This window comes from Ictalurus punctatus, chromosome 15, assembly GCF_001660625.3.
Source record: "Ictalurus punctatus breed USDA103 chromosome 15, Coco_2.0, whole genome shotgun sequence".
Taxonomy (NCBI): Eukaryota; Metazoa; Chordata; class Actinopteri; order Siluriformes; family Ictaluridae; genus Ictalurus; species Ictalurus punctatus.
The window spans coordinates 22,568,704-22,582,726 of NC_030430.2; the positions used below are offsets into that span (position 1 = coordinate 22,568,704).

At 38.9% G+C, this 14,023-nt stretch overlaps 1 protein-coding gene across 1 annotated transcript in view; it reads right to left on the reverse strand.

The window, feature by feature from the left end:
- The window catches only part of dgkaa (diacylglycerol kinase, alpha a), a 49,614-nt gene extending 44,697 nt beyond the window's left edge, over positions 1–4,917 (reverse strand). Inside the window, exon 1 of the mRNA XM_017487582.3 lies at positions 4,603–4,917. The gene's annotated coding sequence lies outside the window, so the exon portion shown is untranslated. The remainder of the gene's footprint in view (positions 1–4,602) is intronic.
- Between the last annotated feature and the right edge of the window lie 9,106 nt (positions 4,918–14,023).

The following is a 14,023-nucleotide window of genomic DNA, read 5'->3' on the forward strand; positions in this document are numbered from 1 at the left end:
CGCTATGACAATAGTGCTCATTCTGATACGCCATCGTTTCTATAGTAACAACATGTACGTGCATTTTTATGGCAGACGTGCCACATAAACACGTTTTTAAAAACATAAGTAACTGTTCACATGGTGACGTTTTTGTATGCTCATAATTTAAACTACAGCATTACCTTTTTCCCCAGTCTCACAAACGACTCATTCAATGATCCGTTCTGAAGGATTTGTTCTAAACTCCTCCTTTCAGACAGCATACCCTGCTCTGATTGGTCAGATGTCCCAGTCTGTCGTGATTGGTCTACCCCTGTCAGCGAGCAGCCGATGAAGACCAGAGGCGGGGCTTTTTGTTACAAACCTACGTAGGTTAGTACAGGAAGTAAAGTCTGGAATCACTAACGACTCGATTCAGCTGTTCAGAATCGGTTCATTCTTTAGGGAATCGATAACGCTGTTTGTCGCGCGCTTTGATCTTTGAAACTTTGCAGACGTTTTACATTCACAAACAGCTCTATAACACACTACATGAAAGGTCATATTTGGAAAAAAAAAAAAAACATAATGGGTGCACTTTAATAACTTCAAGAGAGCAAAACGAGAAGCTGGGAACAAAGAGGTTTATAGCTGCTAGGACGTTAGTGAAACATGAACTAGCTTTCTTCCGTTGTTAGGAGTGACAACTTCCTGTGTGATGAGAGGAATAAAATGCTACGGAATATGTCGTTATTGGAACTACAGGACTGCACCCGTAACTCCACTTCATGTCAGGGCACATCACAACACCCTGTCGTTGATTAGTTTCCGATAACAGCACACCAGTGACGTGTTTTACTTCTTAAAGATTCAGATCCAAAATTTCAGGCCAGGTATTACCAATATACCAAAAAAACAAATAAATAAACGCTATTCGGTATCAGATGAGTGCAACATTCATTTCTGTTGTTTTGGCTCTGTACTTTTGATGTTTGAAAGCTGTCGACGAGGATGAAGTGTTAAATGTCAACTTAATATAATCTGAGGACACTTACGTCTACACCGGATGTACCAGATCAGAATCAGAGCCCCCCCCCCCCCCCCCCCCCCCCCCACTCTCACCCCCACCCCCCACCAGATGGATGGCCATTTCATCCCAAATACACTCGCTCTACACACTGATGATGAACAGCTCTTGTTTTAGAAGCCCTTGACGACCAGAATATACACACGGGCTGCTCACATACCCAAAGACTTGATATTTAATACTTCTTAGAAATTACAGCCTGTCTATTTTTTTTTTATACATACAATGAGTCACGTCCATAAAATGTATTTAAAAAAAAAAAAAAAAAAAAAAAAAAAAAAAAAAGCCAAGAAAGGTCATGAGCTCCTCAGATCTACTGTTATATAACTGTACACTGGCATTCCATACAAAGCCATAGTAAAGATTTCACAATAGACTTTAAATTTTATTTAGACCGCAGTGCTGCTGAATGCTCGGATCTGATTGGTCAGAAGGTGCCGATAGACTTTCTATCACAGCAGCTCTGATAGTAACTCTGATTAATATGCTCCTTCTAATATGTAATCATTTCTATAGTAGCAGCTGATTCACAGGGACTTGTACGGTGGATGAAGAAGAAGAGGTCGTCTTTATTTGTCATTTATACATAACAGCACACTGATTTTTTTTTTTTTCTCACATATCCCAGCTTGCTAGGAAGGTGGGGTCAGAGTGCAGTGCTGGGGCTTGAACCCCCGACCTTCCAGCAACCCAGAGCCTAAACCGCTGAGCCACCACTCCCCGAAATCAATCCACAGAAATGGATTTTTATTTTTTTTTAAAGGGTTAGAATTTAGAATTTAGGTAAGGAGTCTACAGTGTCAGCACTTGTAACAAGACACAAAACGCTTCAGAATGTGCCGTTATAGGAAAAGAATCCATTTCCTGGTGGGACCAGAAACGTCGCTCTTTGTATTGGCGCCCCCATCACACCACCCGTTTCGCTGCTCATTTTCCAATAAAGTGTTTCATTCTTTATTAAATCGATGTATACCGTGTTGACAGTTTATCATTTCCTCTGCTGGTATACCTAACAAACTGGCGACCGAGTGTATATTTGTATTTAAATCCGAGTTCAACAACAGCGGTCAACAGGACGATAATTGACCTCAAAACAAAGCAGTAATTGTACCTTTAAAGGCTCTGATTAGCCTCCGCGTTGCAGTCAGAAGGGATTTTTTTTTTTTAAACTCAGGGGGGTTGGTTTCTAAATCCAGCAGCACTTCTCCCATTTTAGCAGCATAATAAGATCATGTGCAGCCTCAAGCTAGCGAGAAGGATCGCCCCCGATAACTCCCACAAGGCCTGGTTTTTCCATTCGGGTGATGATGCGGTTCGACTGCAAGCTTCACGTACAGTTTAGGAAAAACCTCAGTGTTGTTCTCGAGGACAGCTTTGATTTCGGTGCGGTTATAAATATAGAAGCAGAGGGAATTTACCCCTGACTGACCTACCAAACTTGTGAGGTCAGGATTTCCTCTAAGAGAGAAGAACGAAAGACACAGAGAGAGAGCGAGAGAGAGCGAGCGAGAGTGGAGAAAATTGATCGTCCAGAGTCCCCCCAATCCCCCCCCCCTAAATATTTCTGACGTGTTCCTGATTTTGAAAGCTTTCAAACATAAACGTGGTTCAAAAACAAGGCAGAGCAGTGGGAGTGTGGAAAATGTTTCAAACGACAACAACAAGTGCACGGAAAAGACGATCGAACTTTCGACCGCGCTGCTGAACTTCGTGATTCATCTACATCCACATCCACATCCTGCCCGTGCGAACGCTAACAGCTACACAACCTACACTTAGGTTTCTTCTACGCCGAACCCGTCCCGGCGACGTCCCTCATCCCGCAGGATCTCAAAACACTCGAGTCGAGTCGAGCTTTTTGCCTACTTTCCTGGCACGCGCATGGAAATTTGCGTCATGTGACCACTAGAGATTGACGCAACAACAAAACACAATTTACATAGAAACCAGAGAGCTACACGCAACATTTGGACGTGATCGGGGCCACCCAAAGCAGCACTACGCACAAAACTGGTTTACATCGTTTTTGTTTTTTTTTGTTGTTATTGCGGCTCAGAGAGTTCCCGAACGATGTGGGATCAGGTTGAGGGAGAACAGGTTTAGCAGGAACACCTCACCCTGTGGGAAAGCTACTGTTCGACGCTGTTTGCTCGCCTGCCACAAAAACTCAAAGTGGCACAGAGCAACACACATTCGACGCATTCGTGAAGGGTTTGACGTGGCGGATGTGAAAGAAAGAAAAAAAAAAAAAACATCACATACCACCACACTATAACTCTAGCTACATAATATTCACAGCTATGAAAGTACATCACTGATGATAAACAACAACAAAGCTCATTCTTAACAGCCCCGCCCCCTTTTTGATATATTTTTTTAAAGTTGTATTATATTGTATACCGTCAAATACTTGGTTCCTGGATCATTTAAATCACCAGGCTGACATTTTGGGCTTTTTTTTTTTTTTAGTTTGGTCTTGGTCACTAGGGCTGGTGACAGAATGGGTTGATAACTGCTATAACATAAGTGAGAACAGGAACTAACATGCTTCACAGTCATTCCACGCCTTTAAATATAACTATAAATGATCCATCATTCTTTAATCCATAAAGAAAATGCAATCGTTGGAAGATTTCTCTGGTGTGAGAGGAACGATTCGCCCGAGGACGTGAAAAGTATCAGTCGCTCTGCTTTGAGGCAGGTTGCTTCACACGACCCGGTCATTGATTATTGATTATTTTCCTTTTTATACATTTACGCCGTGTTACATTTTGTTCATCTTTAAAGATTTCATATGGATCATCTTAAACTCGTTTAAGTGCCGGATGATTTCGATTTGTATCTCTCTTTTTTTTTCTTTTTTTTTTTGGCTACTGTGTGTGCATGGAAATGTTGTGTGTTCCTCTGTTTAGTGTCGAAACCAATCAAAACAACAACAACAACAACAACAACACAAGATCAAAGGGTATATAAATGAGAAATACTTTTTAACACAGAAGGAGCTTTTTTTTTATTTATTTATTTTTTTAAAATCATAATGTATTGAACACGCTCAGAAATAAAAAGGTACCAAACTAAAAAAAGGTACTCGTTCCTCATCACGGTCATTAATGGTACGTTTTCAGTACCTTTGGTGTGTATGTTTGCATCTTTTAAAATATTTTAAGGCACATTATTAGATCTTTTTCATTTGGTCCACTTTGTGCAGCAAGTAGAAGATCTATACTACAGGGACAAAAGATACTAAAGTACCCTTTAGAGTACCGTGGGAGCAGTTTGGTACCTTAAGAGTATTATTAAGATAATCTGTGGATTTTAGATCTACTTTTTGATCAATAAAGCCCAGTGATGTCTTACAGAAACAGTCCAGAGTGCAGCACTTAGTATTATTCTGCACACTGTGAAATGAGTCCAGAGAGAAGATCAATGCACCAAATCAGTACTTCAGTACTCCACACACACACACACACACACACACACACACACACACACACACACTTCCCCCCGGACATTTCAGACTGGACAGGCATTCAGAAACAGAGCTTTGTGTTTACCTGGACCTCCTGGAGAATCGTGATGTTGGTTATGAGAAGCGGAGAGTCGGTGAGCGCGCGCGCTGTAACGCTCCGGTATATCCGCCTGCACATACGAACAAACATAAACACTCACACACACACACCGAGGCGCGCGCTTGAGTTTTGCTCTCCACCGAAAGACCGAGTTCAGAGCGTCGACACTGCTGAGGGAGTGTGTGTGTGTGTGTGTGTGTGTGTGTGTGAGAGAGAGAGAGAGGGAGTGTGTGTGAGTGTTTTGGTGGCGCTCCGTCTTCGTTTAGAATGGCGGTAAAGCGGCCTGTCAAACCCGCCCTGAGTGACTGACTAACTACCAAGCACTCCCCCTGTGTGTGGAGCACCGCCTAGAGAGAGAGAGAGAGAGAGAGAGAGAGAGAGAGAGAGAGAGATACAAACACACACACACACACACACAGAGAGAGAGAGAGAGAGAGAGAGAGAGAGAGAGAGAGAGAGAGAGAGAGAGATACAAACACAGAGAGAGAGAGAGAGAGAGAGAGAGAGAGAGAGATACAAACACACAGACAGAGAGAGAGAGAGAGATACAAACACAGAGAGAGAGATACAAACACAGAGAGGGAGAAACAGAGAGATACAAACACAGAGAGAGAGAGACAGAGAGAGAGATACAAACACACAGAGAGAGAGAGAGAGAGAGATACAAACACACAGAGAGAGAGAGAGAGAGAGAGAGAGAGAGAGAGATACAAACACACAGAGAGAGAGAGAGAGAGAGAGAGAGAGAGAGATACAAACACAGAGAGAGAGAGAGAGAGAGATACAAACACACAGACAGAGAGAGTGAGAGATACAAACACACAGACAGAGAGAGAGAGAGATACAAACACACAGACAGAGAGAGAGAGAGATACAAACACACAGACAGAGAGAGTGAGAGATACAAACACACAGACAGAGAGTGAGAGAGATACAAACACACAGACAGAGAGAGAGAGAGATACAAACACACAGACAGAGAGAGAGAGAGATACAAACACACAGACAGAGAGAGTGAGAGATACAAACACACAGACAGAGAGTGAGAGAGATACAAACACACAGACAGAGAGAGAGAGAGATACAAACACACAGAGAGAGAAACAGAGAGATACAGACAGAGAGAGTGTGATACGAACACACAGAGAGAGAGATACAAACACAGAGAGATATATACAAAGAGAGAGAGAGAGAGTGAGAGAGATACAAACACAGAGAAAGAGTGAGAGAGAGATACAAAAACAGAGAGAGAGACAGAGAAAGAGTGAGAGAGAGATACAAAAACAGAGAGAGAGAGTGAGAGAAATACAAACACAGAGAGAGATATAAACACAGGGAGAGAGAGAAAGAGTGAGAGATATACAAACACAGAGAGAGTGAGACACATACACAGAGAGTGAGACACACACAGAGAAAGAGGCACACATTCACACATAGAGTGAGACACAAACAGAGTGAGAGAGAGAGGGAGTAAGACAGACAGAGGCAGAGAGAGTGAGACACACACATAGAGAGAGAGTGAGACACACACACACACACACACACACAGAGTGAGACATACACAGAGAGAGTGAGACACCAGAATCCTCTTGGTTCTGCTGCCTCCCACTGAACAGGGACTTCAGCAGAACCTGGACCTGCTGGAACAGTACTTCCAGACCTGGATCCAGTGAACACAACACACATTCACATTAGGAAATACCCACTTAACTCCACTCACTCACTCACTCACTCACTCACTCTTCGCACTATAACTATCTAGGACTAAAAATCAGTTCCACAGACAGCTTCCACTCTGCACTGAGTGAACTGAGAGACAAAACCGCAGCACCTTTTATGCCATCAAAAGACGATGTCCTTTAGAGATTCCCGTTAGAATTAGACCGATCAGTCATTGAGCCGATCGCCCTGTATGGCAGTGAGGTGAGGAGGTGAGGTCTCCACCAACAAATCGAGAATTCGCCAAATGGAAAAAACATCCAGTTGAAACCCTGCATGTACAACTCTGTAAAATATATATATATATACACACACAGTATCTCACAAAAGTGAGTACACCCCTCACATTTTTGTAAATATTTGATGATATCTTTTCATGTGACGACACTGAAGAAATGTCACTTTGCTACAATGTAAAGTAGTGCGTGTACAGCTTGTGTAACAGTGTAAATTTTCTGTCCCCTCAAAATAACTCAACACACAGACGTTAATGTCTAAACCGCTGGCAACAAAAGGGAGTACACCCCTGAGTGTACAAACAACAAACCCCTAACAACAAACCCCTGAGTGAAAATCCAAATCTGGCCCAATTAGCCATTTTCCCTCGCCGGTGTCATGTGATTTGTTAGTGTTACAGGTGTGAATGGGGAGCAGGTGTGTTAACAACAAAGTCCAACACATCAGATTAGACCAAATCACAATAACACAACTGGGAAACCCAAACACAGCAACAGAGTAAGGTGCAGTGCTATATGACCCTGAAAAGACAGTACACCGTGACGGATAAAACACCGAGAATCACCTTGACCAGGTACAGACTCAGTGGCCACGCCCTTGCAACAGCCATACACATGAAAACATGGCTCTCACAGGAAGAAAGGTCGTCCCTACACCCTAACCAAAACACAGTCGAGACAGTGCTGCACATCTTAACAGAATAACGCAGACACACACCCGAGAAAGAATCTTCCCCAAAATGAAACAACAATCTGTGTAACAGTGAAAAACTCCTCCTCCTACTGGGAGAAGAGAAAGCCTGCTGGGTAACAGCAACACAATACACCTCACCGTATTAATACAGGACAGTGATCTGCCTCGCCCTGGGGTTTCCTCGAATTATTCCTGTGATCACGCTTCTTTAGTATTATTATTATTATTATTATTATTATTATTATTATTATTATTGTTGTTGTTGTTGTTGTTGTTTTCTTACCTTTATTAGTAAACTGTCATTTTACACATTTTATGCTTCTTTTTATAATGATTCTGTATATAGTACAGTACATTTATTTTGTCCTTAATTTGTACATTTATGTGCATTGTTTGCACTATTTATTATTATTATTATTATTATTATTATTATTATTTAATCTATTAGTATTTGATTCACTTTTATTTGATTTTGTTTTGTATTTGATTTTATTTCTCTTGTGTTTGCACTACCCTTCCCTTGTACTTGCTTTGGCAATATAAATGTACAATTGTTCGTCATGCCATTAAAGCACATGAAGACTGAAACGGAGTGAGACACACAGAGAGAGTGAGACACACAGAGAGAGTGAGACACACAGAGTATACAGAGAGAGTGAGACACACTCATAATATACAGAGTGAGAGACACACAGAATATACAGAGAGAGTGATACAGAATATACACAGAGAGTGAGACACAGAGTGAGACACAAACAGAATACACACAGAGAGTGAGACAGAATATACAAAGAGAGTGAGACACACACAGAATATACAGAGAGAGTGAGACAAACACACAGAACATACAGTGAGTTTGAGACAGAATATACAGAGAGAGTGAGACACACAGAATATACAGGGAGAGTGAGAAACACGCACAGAATACACAGAGAGAGTGAGACAGAATATACACAGAGAGAGTGAGACAGAATATACACAGAGAGTGAGACACACAGAGAATACACAGAGAGTGAGACACACACAGAATACACAGAGAGAGTGAGACAGAATATACACAGAGAGTGAGACACACAGAGAATATACACAGAGAGTGAGACACACACAGAATATACAGAGAGAGTGAGACACACACAGAATACACAGAGAGAGTGAGACAGAATATACACAGAGAGTGAGACACACACACAATATACACAGGGAGTGAGACACACACAGAATATACACAGAGAGAGTGAGACAGAATATACAGAGAGAGTGAGACAGAATATACACAGGGAGTGAGACACACACAGAATATACACAGAGAGAGTGAGACAGAATATACAGAGAGAGTGAGACAGAACATACACAGAGAGTGAGACACACACAGAATATACACAGAGAGTGAGACACACACAGAATATACACAGAGAGTGAGACACACACAGAATATACACAGAGAGTGAGACACACACAGAATATACACAGAGAGAGTGAGACACACTGAACACCTTTTGGATGAACTGGAACACTGACTGCACCCCAGACCTCCTCACCAACATCACTGCCTGATCTCACTAATGCTCTTGTAGCTGAATGAACACAAATCCCCACAGCCACGCCCCAAAATCTAGATTAAAGCCTTCCCAGAAAGAGTGGAGTTTATTGAACAAGCAAACAGGGAATAAATCTGGAACGGGATGTTCTACAAGCACATATGGGGTTTATGATGACGGTCGGGATCTAAACCTGGGATAGTCAGGTGTTCACAAACTTGCAACTTAACAATGCAATTTTTGAATTTGAATATGAATTCGATAGAGAGAGACAGAAAGAAAGAGAGACGAAAATGAGAGGGGGTGCAGGAGGGGAGAGAGGTAGAAAATGAGAGCAAAAGAAAGAGAGAGAGAGAGAGAGAGAGAGAGAGAGAGAGAGAGAGAGAGAGAGAGCGCACACAGTGACAGTTGGATCTCCACTTCGCTATCATGGAAAAATAAACAGAGGCGTCTCCATTTTCCTCCAAACAGTATTTGGCTTGATGACTGTAAATTGCCCCTAGGTGTGAATCAGTGTGTGAATGTGTGTGTGTGTGTGATGCCTGGAGACCCATGCGGGATGTATTCCCGCCTCACACCCAGTGTTCCTGGGATAGACTCCCTGACCAGGATAAAGTGATTAGTGAAGATGAATAAATGAATGAAATAAACATACAGCTGACCCTACACAGGTTGACAGGGAGCCTGGAGCCGACCTCAGGGAACTCAGGGCACAAGGCAGGGGACATCCTGGACAGGGTGCCAATCCATCACAGGGCACAATCACACACCCTTTCACTCACCACGGACAATTTGGAAATGTCGATCAGCCTACAAGTCATGTTTTTGGACTGGGGAGGAAACCGGTGTACCCAGAGGAAACTCCCGACGCAGGGGGAGAGCATGCGAACTCCACACACACAGGGCAGAGGCGGAATTGAACCCCCAAACCCAGAGGTGCGAGGCAAACGTACTAAACTCTTAGCCACCATTCCCCCTAAAAAGACAATATGCTACATATAATACAAATTTTTATTTATTAATAATTCATTTAAAAAAGTATTGCAAAAATATAAACATCAATACAACTAATATACTACTACTACTATTCCTACTACTACTACTACTATTACTACTACTAATACTATTACTACTACTAAAAATACTATTATTACTACTACTACTACTACTATTCCTACTACTACTACTATTACTACTACTAATACTATTACTACTACTACTACTACTAATACTATTCCTACTAATACTACTACTACTAATACTATTCCTACTACTAAAAATACTACCATTACTACTACTACTACTACTACTCCTACTACTAATACTTCTATTAATACTACTTTTACTACTACTACTACTAATACTTCTATTAATACTACTTTTACTACTACTACTACTACTCCTACTACTAATACTTCTATTAATACTACTTTTACTACTACTACTACTACTACTACTACTAATACTTCTATTAATACTACTTTTACTACTACTACTACTACTCCTACTACTAATACTTCTATTAATACTACTTTTACTACTACTACTACTACTCCTACTACTAATACTTCTATTAATACTACTTTTACTACTACTACTACTAATACTTCTATTAATACTACTTTTACTACTACTACTACTACTCCTACTACTAATACTTCTATTAATACTACTTTTACTACTACTACTACTAATACTTCTATTAATACTACTTTTACTACTACTACTACTACTCCTACTACTAATACTTCTATTAATACTACTTTTACTACTACTACTACTACTCCTACTACTAATACTTCTATTAATACTACTTTTACTACTACTACTACTACTCCTACTACTAATACTTCTATTAATACTACTTTTACTACTACTACTACTACTACTCCTACTACTAATACTTCTATTAATACTACTTTTACTACTACTACTACTACTCCTACTACTACTACTATTGCTACTACTGCTACTACTAATACTTCTATTAATACTACTTTTACTACTACTACTACTACTACTCCTACTACTATTGCTACTACTGCTACTACTAATACTTCTATTAATACTACTTTTACTACTACTACTACTCCTACTACTATTGCTACTACTGCTACTACTAATACTTCTATTAATACTACTTTTACTACTACTACTACTACTACTACTCCTACTACTATTGCTACTACTGCTACTACTAATACTTCTATTAATACTACTTTTACTACTACTACTACTACTACTACTCCTACTACTATTACTACTACTGCTACTACTAATACTATTCCTACTAATACTAGTACTACTAATACTATTCCTACTACTAAAAATACTACCATTACTACTACTACTACTACTACTCCTACTACTAATACTTCTATTAATACTACTTTTACTACTACTACTACTACTCCTACTACTAATACTTCTATTAATACTACTTTTACTACTACTACTACTACTCCTACTACTAATACTTCTATTAATACTACTTTTACTACTACTACTACTACTACTACTCCTACTACTATTGCTACTACTGCTACTACTAATACTTCTATTAATACTACTTTTACTACTACTACTACTCCTACTACTATTACTACTACTAATACTTCTATTAATACTACTACTATTGCTACTACTAATACTACTACTCCGACTACTATTACTACTACTACTAATACTACTAAAAATACTACTACTAATACTACTATTATTACTAAAAATACCACTAAAAATACTACTATTAATACTACTACTACTGCTAATAATAATAATAATAATAATAATAATAATAATAATAATAATAATAATAAGTTTGTGCATGTGGTTAATACAAAACAGGTTTCAGTCATTAACATATGTTTAGCCCATAAAACATTGAAACAACAACAACAAAAAAAAAGAAATGAGCTTCCGCTCCATAATCTTAATTAATAATCATAATAAAAAATGAATATAAAAGTCATTTTAAACATTGAATATTAATAAGAAAAATGATCAATAAAATATATTTTTGGAATCTGAAAAGAGATAAACAATAAAATATATTTTATAGATATAGCGTTAAAATATTGAATATATTTAATACAATTATTATAAATATTTGACACCATATTGCAACATTTACATAATATTAAAAATGTAAATGTGAAGTATGTGGACAGCCATTTTATGTGACAGATCCACAGTGGAATAACAATTACAGTGTGTGTGTGTGTGTGTGTGTGTGTGTGTGTGTGTGTGTGTGGAGAAATTTTGCACACACACAAACACCGACTAGCATTCCATCACACAGTGACCCAACAAAAGGCAGGATTAAAACAACTCGCTCCAATGGACTGCAAGCAAATACTCTACACAAGGGGATTAGGCTTGTTTGCATGTGTGTGTGTGTGTGTGTGTGTGTGAGATGAAACAGAATAACAGTGAATAGAAAGCCATCAGTAAAGTATGCGTGTACAGCAGGGGAAGTAAGTATTGGACGCGTCAACAATTTTTTCTGTAAATATTTTTCCAATGAGGCTATTCACATGAAATTTTCACCAGACATCAGTATGAACTCAAGAAATCTGGAAATATCAAGAATTCACAACATTAAAGTCCATAAATAAAGTTATGTGTAATAAAGTGGAAGAAACTGAGAAAAATCAAGGTGTTAGAACGACCCAGTCACCTGGCTTGAATCCAATCGAACAAGATTTAAAGAGAGTATGTTTAGAAGAACCGACCACAATCACACCTGAATACTGCGGCCCATTCATTTCTTCATACAGGAAGCGTCTCGAAGCCGTCCTTACCAACAAAGGCTTCTCCATTAAGCATTAAATACATTTCGGTTAGCGTGTTCAGTACTTTTTTCCCGTGTCATTCCTCTTTATTACACACAACTTCATTTATGGTCTTTAATGTTTGGATTTCTTTACATTTGTGGATTTCTTGAGTTAATACTGACATCTGGAGAGAATTTCATGTGAAGAACCTCGTTGGAAATATATTTAATGAAAGAAATGTTCACGCGTCCAATACTTATTTCTCCCGATGTAAATGCTCCCAAGTTCCAAGTCCCTTTCAGAAAATCTTACTCCTTTCATGCGAAAAAAAACTAACAAAAAAAAAAAGATGATGTTTCACTGTTTTAGAAAAACAAAACAAAACACGTGACATCAGGAAACCAAATCAGGTCACACACTACATAATTTGCCCTGAAATGGTTTTAACACGATTCTGTCTCTATGATCGTTGATAATAAGCTGTAAAGCATGTGGTTATTATATACAGACAAGAGAAAACAATAACGTTTCTCTCCTGATGGGCGTGGTCTCTTCTCAGATCTGACCATGTGAGGTTTTGGAGCGATGTGTTGATGACCATCATCATCATCCAAACTCCATCTGAGGGAAAATCATCCGAAAGAAAGGTTCTTCATCACTCTAATACGGTTCCTTTTATGTTTTCGCGAGAGTTGTTCATGAGTCCCGTGTTCATCCTGAGCGGTTAAACTGCCCACTGTTCTTCAGAAAAATCCTCCAGGTCCTGCACATTCTTTGCTTTTCCAGCATCTTCTGCATATTTAAGCCCTTTCCAGCAGCGGCTATATGATGTCGAGATCCATCTTTTCACACTGAGGACGACTGAGGGACTCGTACACGACTATCACAAAAGGTGCGAACATTCACTGATGCTCAAGAAGGCAACACGATACACTAGGAGCCAGGGGAGGGGGGTGTAAACTTTTGAACAGGATGATCAGTGTAAATTGTTCTGATGTTATCCCAGTCTTCTGGGAAATATGTAAATACCTTATCTGAAGGACAGGACTAAATGGGGGGGAAAAAAAACTTAAATAATTTTAATAAAAATAGTAAATAATAATAAAAAAAAACCTTTAATCAAAATAACATTTATTTTTAATACAACACTACACAACTCTATATATCATGATAAACATCATGTATCGTAGAAATAAATAAAGCATAGTGATATTCTGTTCTATTTCATACAAGAAAAGACTAGCTAGCAGAGAGAAAAACCAAAAATATGCATATATGCATATATATATATATATATATATATATATATATATATATATATATATATATATATATATATGCGCATATATATATATATATATATATATATACACACACATTATATATATATACATATACACATATATATATAATGTGTGTATATATATGTGTATATAATATATA